Source organism: Aphelocoma coerulescens, chromosome 3, assembly GCF_041296385.1.
Source record: "Aphelocoma coerulescens isolate FSJ_1873_10779 chromosome 3, UR_Acoe_1.0, whole genome shotgun sequence".
NCBI lineage: Eukaryota > Metazoa > Chordata > Aves > Passeriformes > Corvidae > Aphelocoma > Aphelocoma coerulescens.
This window is the reverse complement of record NC_091016.1, coordinates 81,464,920-81,482,072: the sequence shown is the minus strand read 5'-3', so window position 1 is coordinate 81,482,072 and position 17,153 is coordinate 81,464,920.

Below are 17,153 nucleotides of genomic sequence, written 5' to 3'. Positions count from 1 at the left end.
GATGTGGTGAGGAGAAGAAGGAATGAAATGAAGAGCAAACATACTTTACAGTGGAAAAAGCCGTAACTATTTCTGGTCCACGTCTTTGAACATCATCCTGCAGGAAGGCTGAAAGATGAGTGTAGGAAGCCTGAGAGCTCTGGGTCTTTAGATGGGCAATGACAAGAACATACTGGATGAGGGAAAGAGAAGATTTTATACCATTTTTTTTAATATTTTTGCCTTGTTCTGTACTTTCCAGTAGCAGACAGGGATTCCTCCAGACAGCTCATTGAAAAGCCTATGATGATTTGCTTAGTCTCCAAAAATTCAAAGTGCAAATTAGACAGAAAGTAGAATGCAACTAAGGTATCAATATTCTGTGGACTTGTGTGGGCAGGCACATTAATGCAGCTGGGTCTTACATTGCAGAAAGGGATGTTTGACACTTTCATACTCTACTAAGCTGCATCAGTGAGCTGTCTAGAGCAGTCTAAGACCATTTTGAGCTTGCTCACACTAGGCGGGTTCCTGGGTGTCCAGAGCTGTACTGATGCATCAGCCTGGTGCCTGACACATGCAGGGTGCTCAGCCCAGGTGGTAACACTGCCAGGAGGACTGCTGCTACCAGAGCTTAGCTCTAAGCTGAAATTGAAATTTCAGAGCATTATTTACTTACATAGAAACACTTTGCATCTTTACATGTAAGAGATCATGTTGACTGCCTTCTAGCCATGACCAGACTGACTCCAGGGAAGCTGTGAAAACAGGGTAAGTTACTTCATTGAGAAAGGAGCTGGTGATGCTAATCGTGTGCATGCTTTGCTCCTGTGTACATTTTAAGCACCTTCTAATCTTACTTTAGAGAAGAGCAGGGATTGCATATGGTTTTATTTGCAGGGATAATATTATCAGTCTGTGGGAAAGCACTGCAGATTGAAAACTACATTAGGCTGTAGAAATTTCTGAGCGAACTTTAAACAAGCAACTTGGGTATCAGAAGCAGCTGGTGTGGCCACCCAGAGCTCAGTGCAGCCTAATTTAGTCTGTTCAATTGTGTGTAGCTGGCACAAAAAGCAAAGCTAGATTTTATCAGATATATTTAAATGCTACTTAATAACCTGTGCTTTCATCAGTGTTTTCTCTATGCCTTGTTCTTTGTGAGAAGTACTTAGCAGTTATGTAGTCCTTCAGAGAGAGGGCTGACAGCAGCTGAGAAGTAATCCTATAGAGCAGTGACACAGATATCTTCCATGTTGTATATTCAGGCACAAATGCCACACATTCATGGCAGAATTGACTTGTACTGTGATACAACTTGACAGGAAAAAATCAGTCCAATTTTTGTACTTGAAAGAATTAAAGGAAAATTGTCCATCTCAGCAACAATTGCACCTGTGTTTCATCATGCTTACACAGGAAAGGTGAGCCTGCTCGGCTTACTGGACTTGCCCCTCACTGCTTGCTCACCATGGCTGTAACCAGACTGGCTCCTCCACACCCAAATGCATCCATGCTGCCTGCAGGAGCCGTGCTCTCAGCTGTATTACTTGTGGGAAGAAGCTGCAGAGAGCAGGGTGGCAGTGAACTAGCTTCCCAAAGTGGCAGCCATGCCACGTGGGGTGTTTTTCTGTGACCTGTTGGCAGGCAGAGCTGGGAGTCAGGCACGGCTGCCTACCCCAGGGCCTGCACACCCTCATCCTGCAAGCAGAGGAAAACTAGAGAGGGATACATTGCCCAGAGCAGCTGTAATGCCCCATCCCTGTAAGTGTTCTCAGCCAGCTTGGACAGGGCTCCGAGCAAGCTGGCCCAGTGCAAAGCATCCCTGTCCAAGATGCCCATAGCAGGAGGGTTAGAACTAGGTGATCTTTAAGGTCTCTTCCAACACAAAGCACTCTGTAGTTCTATGATTCTGTGTTGCTCCTCCACCCCACAATTTCCATCTCTTCCCCTGGCTCAGAGGCCTGGGACCCAGAACCAGACGCTCTGTAACATCAGCCCTGGAGCTGAGAGCACTGTGGGCAATGAGCAGGAACTGTGGCAGTGCCCATGCTGAGGGAGAGGAGCCCTCACTTCTTGCAGATGACATGTGCCACCGGCAGTAATATATTTCCTGTGCCTTGTCCTGCTGGCAGTGTGTGGGCCTGTGCTGGGCACATGGGACACCTGTGGATAAGTGGCCCCAGGCTCTGGAAGGGAGCTTGGCTGATATTTAGGGGGCTCCCTGGAGGGTACCTGCTTCTGTCCCCTGGATACACTGCATGGGTAAGCTGCAGTTCTTTGCCAGCAACCAGGTGCTGGGATGGATGGATGTACATCCCACAAGCTCCCCTTACCCGGCTGTCCATGCAATGCCTGGTGGGGAGGGCAGAGAGCTGACCTTGAGCCTGAGCAGCAGCAAGCCATCAAGCACAACAGCGGTGACTTTTCGTTTACAGAGGGACCTGTGGGCTCCTGTACATGGCTGATAAATATGGCCTCATGGCTTATGACTACGGTGGGACACACATCGTGGCTGGCACAGGTGCCCAGCCAGGGGCCTTGCCCTGGCTCATCAGCATCCCTGGCAACCAGACAAGTGGCACATGTGCAGAAGAGGGTCCTCACACCACACAGTGGGTCCTCACAGCAGCCCACCGCTTCATCAAGGCCAGGTAAGGAGGACCAGGAAACAGGACATCTCAACATGAGCAGGTGCCCTGCTGGCAGCTCCATGTGCTGCTCCCATCTCCTCTCCTTACAGTGCACCCAGTGCCTTGGCACTGCAGCGTCCAGATGAGAGACTGCTCAGAAGAAGGCTGGGCTTGAGCCACTGCTCCCTAGCAGCCTCCAGCAAACACTCCCGGAGCTTCTGCCTTGTGAAGCAGAAGGTAGGGAACTGCTGGCCAGCTGCAGCTCATGGCTCTGGTCCCTCTCATCCCTTTCTCCATCTGCCTTCCAGGAGCATTGGCATGTGGCATGTGGTGACCAGGATCACCCAGCTGACTGAGCTGGGCCCTGGGGCCAAAGTGTATTCCTATCTCAAGCTCCATGGGCTCTGTGCCAAAGCACGAGGTGTTGCGATCTCTCAAAAGCGCTTCCTTAGCGAAGCCGCTCAGCAGGATCAGCCACACTCACACACGTGTGCACACACACACACACAGGGATAGCTTCAGTGATATGGTCAGTGGCAAAGAGGCAGGAAGGGTCTTTGCATAGACCTCCACAGGAGGTTTATTGCTTCCACACCGTGAAGGACTCCAGGAGCAAAGACCAAGAACAATGAATAACTCAGGCTTAAGTAGGGGAGTGGGGGCTAGCACCAGGAACCAATGGTGTGAGGGCACGGGGGCGGTACAAAGGTGGGACTACGGGATGGGAGCCAATGGAGAAGCTCTGGGGGAGTGGTGAGGGGCAGAGGCCAATGGGGGGAACCTCGAGTGGAGAACTTTCTATGGCATGGAACATATAAGGTAGCAAGGGGGTGGAGCAGCCAACAGCCAACCGGGGAAGCGGAACTGGGTATATTACCATAACAGAATAAAGCATTCTGGGAGAGGCTTCTTTTGTCACCATGACCTAACAGCAGACTCTGGTACTAGAGACTGTCTTACCAAGCGCTCTCTCTGTTCTTAGTACCACGAGCTAACTGGCCACCACAGAAGTGCACCAGATTGGGCTGCTTCACCAACAGTACAGTGCTGTGCATCGCAGGAATGACGTTAGCTTGCTGGAGTGGGACCAGGCTGTGCAGTGCAGCACAGCATGTATTTAGAGCTGGGGTGTGTGTGTGGGTCCATACTTACAACACTTGCTATACCACTGGCTGGAGTTCCAGCACTGCGAGAGGTGAGTTCCCAAAGATGATTTGAGTCCTGAGGGCAAGCTCAGTGCACTGGGAGGCAGGTTTGTGTTTCCCAAGAGCAGAGGTCAAAGCCACAGTCAGACTGCAGGATGTATCGCTCTGGAGAGACAGACCTGGCCCTCTCCCCAAAGCCAGACAGAGGGGACAGAGCAGCAGGTCTCCAGAGGTAAAGCCAAGCCCTAGGGAAGGGGGTCACCCTCAGGCAGGTGAGAACTGACAACGACATTACTTTCTGTGCTCACAGCACAGAGGTCAGGTGGTGTCCTGCAGGAGGCCAAGATCTACCTCATCGATGTCCAGCTCTGAACAGCAGCCAGTGATGTGTGGGGGATATCCACACCCACAACGTTTGTGCTGGCTACCCAGAGGGAGACATTGACACCTGCCAGATAGGAGCATGCTATGAGTCCCTGAGCCCCCAGCAGCACAGGCAGCCCTGTCACCACCCCCTAAACCACCATAGGATGTGAAAGAAAATTCTATGCCCTATGTTTCCTGCAACAGAATCTCAGACATCCAGTTCTCAGAGAATGGTATGGAGGATGAGATGTAGGGCTGAGAGCAGGAGCATCCTTCTCTATCTACATCTTCCAGTTGCTGCATATCCCTGGCCATTGCCCTTGTCAATGCAGACGCAGAACAACCACAAAACTGAGACAGCGAGGGCATGGAGCCTGCCAGAGGCTGTGCCTGACATGGCCAGTGTGGACAGTGCTGCACCTGCGTTTCACTGTGCTTTGCCCAGGAAGGGTGACCCTTCTTGGCTGTGCTTGGCTTACGTGGCTTGCACCTCACCCCTTGCCTGCTGTGGCTGTTAGCAGATGGGCTCCTTCACACCCAAACATATGCACACTGCCTGCAGGAGCCATGTTCTCAGGTGAATGTTTTTGGGAAGGAGCTGGTGGGAAAAACAATATCGCTGACAGTCACAAAGGGAGTGAGAATCTGTGGGAGTTCAGGGTAAGATTGCCTTCATCTTATCAAGATGCTGAAGGCATGCAAGGTTGAGTAGCTTGAGATAATTATCAGGTCTGTAACTTTACTACAGGCACCGTGCCAGTACTGCTCCTGGGTGCCTGCAGCCAGCCAGCTGTGTGTCTAACAGCACCGTCACCTGTTAGAAAGATAGTACCCTGCACCTTTCCAAGGGCTCATCTGAGGCTGTGCACACACATTCCCTGCATGTACCAGGGAGGAACTGAGGCCAGAGGGAAGCTGCTGGCACACTGGGAACAAACACTTCAGAGGTTCATTGTATTTTCTGCATTAATATTCCTGACATCAAAAAAAGTCTTCATACCTGTCCCTACTCATTATCCACCAACAATACAAATCAATCTTTGTCATTCATTTTAATCTGCCAGCCTCCTTTCTCTGTCTAGAAGCTCCCCTTTATGCTGAAGACATAGGGGCATAAAGCTGGAAACAGCCTGCCTAGAAATTAAGGAGCAAGTAAAATATATCAAAGAGAGAATGGAGCAGGAGAGGATCTCTGCAATCATGCCCTGGTCAGCCTTCTCTGGAAAGAAGAACCAGGTATATTTCAGGGGATGGAAAAATCTGGAATAAATCATTGAGCTAATTCCTAAGATGTAGGTCCAAGCACAGAAAAAAAAAAATAGGGATTATAATGAAAAAGAGAAGAAAAAAATAGAAAATTCTTGAATATATGTATTAGCCAAAGATAATGTGGACAAAAAACCCCAGAGACATCCATAACAAAAATCCGGTTTTCATGGGACCTCTTTGAGATCAGACTGTAAAGCCAATAACTGTGTTATATCCCCAGCAGGCACACCTGGAAACAAATCTGGGAAAACACTTTACATGCACAAAACAGCAAAAAGCCTCCCTAACCTCCTTCCTAGTTCCTGCATTTGATCATATTATTGCAACTCCTCTTTTCTGCTAATAAACAACTTAATCTAGACACAGAAATTCTGCATTTGCTACTGCAAATTGCAGAGTACTAATGGTTGAAGAGACCATGTTCTTCCATCTGTAATTACTATATAATTTGCAGCATTACAAGAAGATTGTAGTGCAGAAGACAGAAATGAGCGGCTTGTGGCTATTCTATAGTAACATGGAATTTACCATGTAGGGTCTTGGTCAAATTTTAGCCTAAAATTTTACAGCATTTTATATAGAGGCTTGTCTGCACCCAGTAACATGAAGAAGAAACCAATAGCAAGGACTGATACAGGTATATTGAAACACAAGTTTCTTGAAAGTTATTGTCTAGCACTTTCTGGTAGATTTCTAATATTTTTTGAAACTATTTGTTACATTTTGCATATTTTAAAAATAATCTCATAATGTTTGAAGATTTAGAGTGGATTGACCTAGATGGGCCTCAGCCTCTTTCTGTTCTAAAGTTTCTTAAAAGGATAATAGTGCTATTCTGAGAGCCAGAAAGTGTATCAGTCTCATTGCCTGTGAAGAAAAATGCCTAAACTAAGTATCTTGTCTACTTTTATTTCCTTGTTTCCTCAATACGTCTTATCATGAAGACTGCTTCAAAACAGGCATTGTAAATTCTGTGGATGCCAGAATAAAATACTCAGGGTCCATAGTTCACCTTCAGAAGATGAAAGAGCCCAGAGCATGGAGAGTCCATGCTGCATTTTCAATAGGAACCTCAGGAACAAAAGCAGCACCATTCTGAAATGTGACAACTCTGCCCACGCACTGTGGATTTATGATTTTGTTTTCATAGTGAAATTTACTGATCATGAATATCTGAAATCCTCAGCTCACCTTAAGGCACTCGATGGACCCCAATGCCACAAAGGCAGCAAGCAAAATTGTCAGGGAAGGCACAGGCATTCAGAGGGGACGAAGGAGAAGTGGTGAAATGAGAGAAAAACATTCAGTAGGGAGCAGCTGTGGGATGGCAACCAATAGGGGGCCAGTCTTCATCCTGCACTGAATTTATCAGCATCACTTCCACTGGTTTCTTCCCCCAGTACAGATGGGACCTTGGGCTTAGAAGTGATATCCAAATCTCCCCGAGGGCAGATGACATCTCTATGCACCTCAAAATGCAGATAAGGCAGTGTGCTGCAGCCACAAAAGCAACCTGTACCATTTTCCAGTAGAGGGTGAGAGTTAAGTATAAATAGTACGCTAGGATTTGTGGTCGAATTATAAAGACCTTCATGTGGTTTATGACCACACTTTAAGTGTTACTGTCTTTCCATAAACTCTTGCAAAGGCTTGTCTTAAAAAAAAAAAGACAAACTGATTTGTCAAAAAAATTTTACTATGATTTTAGAGCAAAGTAAAATAGTGTTGATATGCTGCAAAGCCCTGTCCCAGGACATTACAATGCATCTTAAAATGGGAATGAGTACCACTGTTTCCACTTTAAAAAACAGTCTAGTATTTTCCCTCATACAGAAATCTTAGAATGAGAGAGAAATAGAGAAATAAACAGCCAAATGATAGTTTTCTTTTTTACTCAAAGATATTTAATTCAGTTGAAACGAAACAAGGCTTTCCATTCTATTTCCTGTAACGCCCCCCAAAACCCCCATACATATGTATAGCCCAGCACTAAATTAGTGTTCCAGCAGCCTGGTGGTCTGAAGCTAGGTGAATACAATAAGTAAGGGTTATCAGACGTGTTTCAGTTTCATGCTGTCCCTCAATTGCCTGTTGGTGGTTTCTCTCTGACCAGCAGACTGTACTCAGATTCCCATGGTTTTTAATGGTATTAATCGTCCCTGTTTGCGAACTTAGATATGAGGTGGTACCTCCCAGAGAGCGAGGTGCTCGCAGGACTGTACACAGAGGTTTTGCCACATCAGGCCATAACAGGCAGACAGAAGTGAATGACACCTCTGCCATCTTCCATTCCAGACCCTTTCCAGTTGAACAGGGGCAAGCCATTTCTTTGTTGTTCCCAGAAAGATCCCCTGTTGTAATAAATACACTGTGGTATCTGTCTGGTATTTGCAGATGGCTTGAGGAAAAACAGGATGTCTCTGCTCCTAGGTACCTCCAGCTGTGCCGAAATTTCAGGACAACGGTAGTTTCTCCTAATATGCATCTGTAAAGAGCCGAATTCATTTCCCAGAGTGGTGGTGAGAGTGGTACTATCTGACTGAGTCTTGGTCAAGACTTTTACCTTCATTCAGCACTAGGGATTTTTCATCCCTACTGCTCTTCCACCTACTCAGACAAGATACTAAATGCCAAGTTGTTGCCAGATGAAGAATTATTTGTTCAGCTGGTGGAAAAATACCATGCTCATTCTGCAAACCACTCTGAACATTAACCAAAAAGAGGACACAAAGTAGCGAAGCAGAGTAGTAATGCCAACTCATCTCCAAATCTGGGAAGAAACACTGAATTTAAGTGGTCAGGTATAACTTTGGGGTTGATGACCACCAAGGACCACCAGAGGGACCCTCGGGACAAGAGTTTTCAGTTGCTTGTAAGTTTAATTGGTGTTTCAAGTATACCTAAGAGTGTTTCATAACATAAATGAATGAGGAAGTTCTTTCGGCATAAGACACCAGTAAAGCAGGGAGCCATGATATTGTCTGTGCTCCAGAATGGACGTGATCTGTCCTAGTGCTGCACCTGGCACCGTGTCCATCCCACCCAAGAGCCAATGTACAAGACACAGTCACTTGCACCAGCTTGGGAAGATAGGTCCTGCATTTTCACATCATGCATGTGCTACCTCACCCTTGGGCTCTAATTTCCTTGGTGAAGAAATCCAGATGAGGTTCAGGAGACAGTTCTTTCTGGGGACTAGTTTGTGTACATTAAGCACATGGCTGCACCTCATGCCGCCTCCCAGTTCTGTTTGATCCTTGTTACAAGCTTTCCCAATCACCTTATACCACAGCTGAGGCTGTACAACAGGTTTCTGGGAAATCGCACTAAAAAAAAGATTCTTTCATGCTGCAACAGTCTCCTCAGTACTTACTTGCAACTGAAAACAACAAAACCCCACTAATCATTACAATCAATTATTAATGAGTAATTACTTTTATTAATTATAATTAATGATTATTACTACAGCATCTCAAAGCCCAAAGGGCTGCATAACCAGACTCCACATGCTAGGTAGTACTGAGATGACTCATCCATTGTACAGAAGAAGAGTTTTGACCAATGTGAATATGAGCCTTTCAGTGTCACTTGGTATGAGAGTGGTCATTAGGACGGATGCCATCAGTGCCACCACACAACATACCAAAGTCTTCATTTTGTATTCTTGTGTTTCTTTCCATGAACAAGCACTGCCTCAGAGAGGTGGACTAGACTGACAGCAGATGCAATCTCAATCCCAGTGTGCAGCACAGCTGGAGATGAAATTATACCGTATTACTATTTACTCACCTCTATAGAGACTTTATGACATATTTCCCATAGAAAACTCAGCCGTGCAGACGCATTTCAGGAGGGACCTGGTTACAGTTTGGTTTTGATATGAAAAGAAGTAGCTAGCAACATACCATTTAGAGGGCACTGTTTCCTCAAGACAAATCTATGGCAACACCATAAAATTAAGGACTGGGGGAAGGAAAGGTAGCTGCCTCTTCAGGGACAGCCAGACAGCCAGCAGCCTGGTTTTCACACTGCGTAACCTCTGCAGTGTATCTCTGCAGCCACACTGCTCACTGGGGAGAGCTGAAAGAAGCTCTCGAGACAGACCAAATATACAAAAATAAATGCCATGTATGCAAATAAATGTAAAACTGGCTGAAGGCTCAAAGGGATAACCCGAGGTCAAATTAGCAAAATTTTGAATGTCATTTAATTTCATTAACTCATATGCAGCAGCTTCAAGTAATTTTTAAGCATGTTTTTCCTATAAAATGTATGTTTTCATTAAACGCATCATTACTTTTATGGTCTCTGCAATCAATCTCCCTTTTCTTCCTTTTTAAACAAGAGAAACCAATCAGACATAGATACAAACATTTATATTGATGAGTTTCTTTCTAAGTGTATGTGATAGCTTAGAGGCAAGAGAATGAGCTATCATTTCATGACATATGATAAAAGAGTTGGTTTTGCCTACCAGAGGAGAAACACACTTGAGAAAACAAGGCTTGACACCAGAGATGGGGAACACAGTCATGGAAGATAGAAGAATACAAAACTATTTTTCTTACTCATATGTTTCTTTTTTTTAGTACATATTGTTTACAATATAGGGCTGAGTACCCTCAACTGCTTCTCTTTTTCCATAATACTTACACAAAATACATAGCCTTGCACACAAAGCACAGACCCAACATTTCAATTCCTCTGTTTCTACACAAAATCATGAAACACACCATTACTTTAACTCTGTCATCACCTTTTCATAAAACTTCTTCAATCAGTGCCAACATTCTAAGGACATTATACAAAGAAATGCAATCAGAAAAGTGCTCGGTATCAATGTAAGATGCCATTTACCCCTAACCTTAGTCTGTGAAACAGAGAAATAATTTTTGGTCAACCATCAAAGACTTCGATTTGTGCTACAGAAGCAATAGGGAAATTTTCCACAGAACAGGAAAACTCTTTCCTATTCAGACCTGTAGCATATCCTACATTATCAGAAAGCACAGACGTTTGGAACATTCTGGAAAATGAAGAAAAAGGTGGAAATTGAAGGTTCAAGGGAGGGTCTGAAGAATACTGTGCAGCAACAGCTCAGGGTCTCTCATGTCCAGCAGAATTTATTAGCACCAACCTAGTTCCGTCAGATTTCTTTTTCTTATGCTGATAGTCTCTGTAGTTTATCTAGATAAAGTATTTCTGGGATTGGGAGGCATGGGAATGATTCAGCAGCCTGTGTGCTCTCCTGGCAAGCTTGCTTGGCACAGACAGTCACCAGCTTGGCAGGTGGGCTGGAGAAGGGCTGCTGCCAGAGCCCATCACAGCGGGAACCCCGCTGTCAACGTCAGGAAACCGCCGGTCACCTGTACCTGTGGCCCTGGCACAACCCCCTCAGCCAGCCCTGTGCCCAGCACTGTCACGCTTGCGCAGCATCACACCCAAGTTAGCAACCCTGGCTGGCTCTGCACACAGCTAGTCAGCACGTTGCCCCATGTGTGATACAGTAAATCCACCAATAAAATAAATCCTGTATGCATAATTGCGTTGACTGTATTTGTATTGAAAAGTGGAAATCAGCTGCTTGTAATGTAAACATTTAATAAAAACTGCAGCCAATTTAAAAAAAAACCCTGTGCCAAGTACAATTATGTGAGGATAGTGCATACATGTATGATTTTTGCCAAAGTATACATTTTATCTCTGCCCTTACAGACCTGTGTAGAAGCTATACTGCAGCAGCTCTCTGTCTCTTATTATACACTAGCAGTATCTGACACAGTGGGGCTCTGCTCTCACCATTCTAAATAACAATAATTAAATGAATGACTGAAATCACTGCCCTCATCACTGCATTCCTTTTTCCGCCTTTCTTATCCCTATGATAAGATCTGTCTACCTCACATCAAGCTTAGAAATAAATTATTCAGAACCAGGTTATCACAAGCAAACACTGTCTCTTTGCTTACAGTGGAAATATTTGCTTGTGCATTTTTGTCTAGACACCCTATACTTCAGAGTTCAGTTTTTCTTCTGGCCTCTGAGTGACTCATTAAACAGCAGATCTATACATCATAAGCAACCAAGGGGAGGCAATGAAAATAATTACCCAGACCTGTGGTTCTAGAAAGCTCAAATAGTAATTAAAGTAGATGGCTCTGCAGAATAAATCATGTTTTGAAGAGTGAATTAGTAAGTGAATTCCTGCTGGTTTGGAAAGTAAATGCACTAGCTAGTGCAGTGGTGTATGCTTGGACAGGATTTTTCCCTCTCCTGAGAGATGAAGAAGGGAAGGGAACCAAGACTGTTCATGAACCATCACAGTTGTATACTGGGCCCACCAAATGCTCTAGGGGTACTTGCACCAGCTCCTGGGAATAACAGCCTGGGGTTAAGGGCAGGGCCTGGGCAATTTCACAATTCAGACAGAAATTAGGCCACCTGAATCCAAGACTCTCCCTCATGTAATCTTCCTCATTCTCTGAATTTGTGTTCTTTTCAATGGAATAAAGAAAACTATGAATTTATTTACAATGGACATGGTTCTGCTTCCACAGCCTGTAAAATCTCAAAATGCATTTTCATTTTGAATATATTCAGAGCAGAGTGCTTAAGTCTTTAAAATTCCAGCTTCTAACATTTTCTCAATTCAAGTCTGCTACTTTTGGTTTGAAAAGTAATCAGGGACCTGGAGGTAATTGCTGAATACAGCGGGGGAGTGAGGGCACACCTACAAATTTGGCATTTTACAATCTAAATTTGGAAGTCAAAAGATGATTCAATACACCAAAATCGTGTCTGTGGTCATCTCCAGTTCATCAGGACATCACAACCAATCAAGGATTTAAACAGACATTTCAGTAGTAAACAAAAAATGTGAGAGACATGAGAAAAAGCCTTGAAAATAAAGACAAGCGACTCATGTTTGAGAGAGAAGGAATGGCAGCTGAGGAACTGAAAGAGACAGTTGATTTCAAATTAGTAGAGTAGAGAAATTATCTTTGCAGCAACATTGTGAGTGGATGTGAGCAAGGCAAGACAGCAGGTGTCAGAGGAAGAGATTCCAGGAATAAAGATGTGAAGGGAACCTGCACTAGCAATGTGTACACATAGATGGAAAGGACAGCCTGTCTCAGAGGCTTTGTACGGAACAATTCCATAAGATGAAAACACAGCTCGAAAGTGAAGACTTAAAGAAAAATCTCAACAGGTTACAGGGAAAATGAGTGTCAGCTGCTGATCAGCAAAAGCACTCAAAGGGAGAGAAAGTAGATAAGAAAGAATTCTGCCCACACACACAGCCCATGTATTTTCCTTTGCACGGTCACTGCCACTGACAAGAGCTGGGTTTGCCTTCTCTGCTGCTGGAACTCACAGGCGACTTGTGCCCAGATGGACAGTGTTGTGTGACACTTGGTACAATCTGTGTCTGATTTAGCAACTCCATCTTTAATTAATGAAGAAGACCTGAGATGGAACTTATTAATGTGAATGCATAGAAGTACTGTTTAACTGAATTACAAATAAGCTACAAATTTAGAAATCATTTCCATCTGTGGGATGAAAGCTTAAACCTTTCAGATGACTTTTATATATAACCAAATTAAGAACGTCTTAAAGCAGAATTGTCTTTGGTAATGTGTCCCAGTTGATGCATATATCCTCAGACAGTAATTAGATGGTCTCTCTGAGAATCCAAGTGTGTACCTGGATTGGACTTTGAATTTGCATTAGTGCAGCTGCCCTGTGAGGCAGGTGAGTTTGAAAGTCAGCTTAGTAACAAAAAATAGTTTAAAAATTTAATTAACATTCCTGCTTAAAAAAAATACATTGCTGAATTTATGTGTCTAATAATTTTTGTTTAATTCAATTGATCTTTTTTTTTGCTGCAGACAAACGTCAAGTCTTTGCAACAATCTGCTTAAGAAATTAATATAGATTGGAGTTTTCCGTGACAAATTTTAGCTTTTAACTTTCTGTCATTTCAGCTCAAGTGTGGGAGATGTTAAAATATTGCTTTTAATTAAAGAAATGTGTTTATTTTTGTTCTTTTACAGAGCACTTTTTCTTTCAACTGGAGACCAAAGCAGGAACATTTTTATAGTTAAAATTAATTCCTCTATACATGAAAGTAGGAACTATAGCAGAAACCAGTATATAGTCTAAAATGTAGCAGAACCCAAACAGGAGTTCTAGAATACTCGATGAAGTTTTATTTTGGATCTTACAATCATTTAGTCATCATCAAACAGAGTCAGGCTGTATTTGAGACTTTATATAAATGTGAAGATCCATAATAATCTTTCACTATTGTTAATACAGTGAAACATTAACTGCAAGCAGATTTTACAATATAATTTTTTCCAGGGTTTTTTTCTTCCTAACAAATCTGTATGAAGAGAATTTTAGGCTTTATTTCAATATTCCATTTTAGTTCCAAGAAAATATGCACTATAAAGACCAGTTGAAAAAAATCTGTCTAAAAGCAATCCATGCCATGCTTTTAGGGCAACCAAAGGACTGAAAAGAGCATGTATGCACACACTTTCAAGTTGGTATAAAATACTAAAAAGAAGAAATTGAATTTTACCGGGGCCAGCTCAAAACCATATTTCAAAATCTGTGAGTTCTGGTCTAACTCTCGTATTTCTCACTAGGAAAGGGACTCTAATTTTGGCACATCATTTCTGCCTGCAGAGCCTGTGATCAAGCCTGTGCCAGGAGCAGGCACCCAGCTGCCCTGTGGAAGGCACAGCAGCACTCAGGGGCACCAGCATCAGCCACATAAGCTTTCCATGGCACAAGCCAGACAATCTACACAAAGCCATCCAGAAAAGCAGCTTTTCAATGATTAAAATAGATCAATGGCAGAGGACAGAGTGAACAGTCTGAAACCTCACCCTGGCAGCAGACAACTTCATCCTGAGCGCATATGAAAAAATGTCAAATAAATTAGGCTAGCCCCAACAACAAAGTAGTCTCTCCATTACCATCTGTGTCCACGTGAGGGGGACTAGTCAAACATTCATGGGAAGTTATGCTCCTACCCAGCCTCTGAAATGCACAATTGCATTTCCCTGGTCTTGAGATTATTTGCTGCAAATTAATGTTCGTGGGTATTTAAAAAACAGTGGAAATTAATTCATAAGGAATAATTACAGGGACAATTTTCAGGTCCTTGTAGCATTCTTTGGGTGACCCAGCCTTAGCAGCCAAGGGAATTTTTAACCTCTCATAATAACTTGGATGATTAATCACTGTTTCTAAGGTAGATGCAGCTCCTAACACAACACAGACAGAGGAGCATCTCGAGTCTTGTTCCTCTTTACACCACGCAACTGGGTGTCTGAGCTCAAAAAGGGTTATTCAATTTGTTGGGAAGCATTTGCTGTTCATGTAGCCCCTGGTGGTAGTTCAAAGATGAGATGGAAACATCTCATGACTTTGGAGAAACAATTGATACAGCTGAGGTACAAGCAAACAATCTCCCTGATTTCCTCAACTCTATTTCTAGTCCTAATGGTACAGTTCTGATAGACTTCACCCAACTGTTACAAGCAGGAGAGCCCAGGAGAGTAAAGGCAGATCAGATTCTTCCAAGCAGATTCTCCTACAGCTCATCCACAGCCTGCGGTGCTGCTTTAACAGAAAAAAAATATTCCAACTTAGTCATTTGAATATAGCAAAAAATAATATTCAGGAAAACAAAGGAGCTTTTTAAAAATCCAGATTCCCTATGGCTAGATAGAAGAGAGACACTGTAAAGCCTGAAGCCACCTCTCTGTCCAGCGTAAAGCAAGAGGGTGCCTACAGCTACACCCACTCAGACTTATCTCCAGTAAATCCTTATCATCCTCAGTAGGGGCAAAGCAGAAATACTCATATTCTCAAGCATAGGAGACATTTTCCACCTGGCCCTTACATGTCACCATGGAAGGATGGGTACCAGAAATGAGTGGATGATTCCCAGTCTTCCCATTTCTCCATACTACTCTGAATGCTCTTAAACTGCCTTCAGATCTGCTAAGCAAAATATCTTAGACATCTCCTGAGAAATTAAAACTTTTTTGTGCCCTCTAAAATCTCAGCAGGCATTTATGGACAGAAAAGCTTGACACAAATCAAGTGGTCCTGGAACAAATCTAAACCCGACTGAAACTGCATAGTATCACTGTGACACCAGAAATTTCTTCTAAACAAGCCACAAACACCAAAAGTGACTGACACAGAGGACAGCTCTCTACAGTTTACACTCATCTATAACAAAAATTAGCCCACAGCTCCACTACCTGCTTCAGCTACTGATGACCAAAAAAGAGAATTTTGGATGTCAGTTTAGGATAAGAAAAATACTATATGAACCTTGCCTTTTATTCTCCACTCTCCAGGGAGAAGGGTGTGAGGCATTGGAAAGAAGCCTTAAGCAAGAGAAACAAAAAACCAAAAAAACACACACACACAATTTCTGAACATTTTTCTGGAGCATTGTTTTTTTAAGTGCCTCTGGCAAAGATCAAAAATTTTTGAGCAAGCTAGCCAAACATTGTATTGTTCACAGTGAATGCTGAACTCCCACTAAGATTTGTGAAGGTGTAAATGGAGTTTACAAAACACCTATCCAATCTATCCAAGCTATCCAAGCCCTAATAACTGATTTTAAAAGTGTGAATATTAACCTACAATCAAATTAACTTCTGCTAAAAAACTGCTAAAAGCCAAGCACAGAGGCAGATCTCTTGCTGAGATCCAAGGCTCCTACTGCAGGTTCTGATCCAGCAAACTGCCTACATGCAGGCAAAAAGCCCAACACACTCAGCTGGAGCCATCAGCTGACTTCCCAGACTGTGATTCACTGCCCTGTTTGCGTGACCCATGATATGCTTGACCACAGGCTAAAGACAAAAATTCAATTAGCCAGCTTAAGACTTCACTCAGTGTTATCCTTCCTAGGTGAAGCTGTTAGCAAAATAAATTAAAATAAAACTAATGAAAATTGAAGAAAACTTATTTTCATTTAAAATTCTGCACTTCAGAGAATTGTTAATGACCTTCTCTCAAAAAAACCCAGCACAGTCAGACCATTAAGACTTCCTAGAGGAATTGCATTGCAGTTGTGACTAGCCATTCAGTGAGCTCCCTACAGGATATGTCCCTTGCTCCAGTGGTGATGTGGGAAGCAGTGGATCTTGCATGCTGTGGGTTTTTAACCTCCACTTCATAATCCCTGAAATGCAGCACTGGAAAGAGGATAACCCTGCACGGAGCAGCCATGAGGGCTGCAGAGGTAAAGATGGCACTGCTCTGTGGTGATGATCAACAGAAGTTGCATTACCTGTCTCAAACAGCATCAGCCTGGGCCTGGGTGATGCAAAGGACAAACCTGACTTGTACCTTAATATTAAGACAAAGGTAGCATGCCTTTCATGTGTCAACATTAAAAAAAAACCTGCTCAAGAATGTAAGCAGAGATAAAATTGAAATGCATTTGCAACATAAACTTCTGATTGACTGCGATGGAGAGAAGCTGCTTTTGTTCACATACATGATTCTACTGCAAAAATGGGGAAGTGCTTTCTTCTCAGTTCTCCTTTGAAAAAAAGAGAGAATATATGTGCATAGTAGTTCATGAGCCTGGTAAAACTATTTTTAAAAAAGTACCAAGATAAAACAAAGTTTCTCCACACATAAGAATCCCCAAAAGAAGAAATGTATTTTGTTGACATTCGCAAAAGTATTTGTAGAAATAGCAATGTAGTATGCA